Here is a 1,380-nt window from a genome sequence, read left to right as displayed (position 1 = left end):
CCTAGGCACCAACTCGATCAGATTTATAGAACAAGACATAAGTTCCTCCCCTGGAGTGGGTCTCACAACCAATCAGAAAGCCATTTATTACCCATCTGTTGTAAATATAAAGAAAGTATAGTTGTCTTTTACCTCGCTAGGTCCAGCACCGTGGTGACCCAAGATATCTGCTAGATATCTTGGCAGAAACACATCCCAAATTCACCGTGGCGGCGGCCCAGTGTCTCCTGCAGCCATACACTTTCCAACACTCAAACTGTCACATAAAAGAACACACAACACAATAATCTTTGACCCAATTGATAAGATACAATTGCCCACTTAAACATACAAAGCCCGGTACCAACCATCCCTTAGGAATATTGATAACCTGTAAATACACAGAGCGAGATCTTTACGTTAGCCTCCATTGTCCTGCCACAGCTTATCCCCTTCTCTCTCCCTCCTGTCTCCTTTCTGTTCTAGTCTCCTCCTCTTCCTTCAAACTTCTCTCCCACCCATCCTTCCTTCTCATCCAATGACAGGACTCCTTCTATCCTGTACCTGCCCCTCACTTGTACTTTACAAATTCAATGGGGAGAAGGTTCTGGTGAAGCCACCTAATTCCTGAGTACTGACTAGGCAGCTGTCCTAGGGGCAGTGGAATTAGCATCAAAATACAGATAACTCCAGGGCAAACCACAACACCTACCCACAGTGGTCAGGAATTACCAGCTCAACTAACCTAAGGTAGATAGTCAGTTCTGGATGTGCCCCAAGACAAACTAATTTAGAGCCCTTACAGGTAAGGTAAGGTGTCTTCTAGGTAACTTTAGAGTTCATCACACAGACACCATTAACCAATACAACCAAAATTCTTATTTAATGGTGACATGATTGTTTATGAAGAATCCAAAGAAGTCCACCAAAAACCTCCTAGAACTAACTCTAACAGTATCACAAGAGATAAGGTATACATACAAATCAGTTGTATTTTAAACATAGCAGTAGCTAGTAGATGACATTGAAATCAATAGTCCAATACTTTTTTCAATTGCTAGAAAGAATATTTAGATATAAATCTACCAGAATGCAAACAAGACTTATAGACTAAAAAGTACAAATTTATGGTGAAATAAATGGAAGCTCTAAGTAAGTGGTACATTTTACAGCTTCCCTGGGAAATAGATGGTGACTTAACCTTGTCATGGGGGGACCAGTGGGATAGATCGATGGGTTAAAGAGCTTGCTACAAAGACTAACAATCCGTTTTAGCCCTGGGACACACATGACAGAGAGAGAGAACTGACTTGTGTAAGTTGTCCTATTTCTATACATGATAGCATGCTTTCCTCTTGCAAAACAAACGGATGAAATAACAAAAAATATAGTAAGCATACC

The sequence above is a fragment of the Rattus norvegicus genome, chromosome 5, assembly GCF_021556685.1.
Source record: "Rattus norvegicus strain SHRSP/BbbUtx chromosome 5, alternate assembly SHRSP_T2T, whole genome shotgun sequence".
NCBI classification, from domain to species: Eukaryota; Metazoa; Chordata; class Mammalia; order Rodentia; family Muridae; genus Rattus; species Rattus norvegicus.
Note: the sequence above shows the minus strand (reverse complement) of the source record.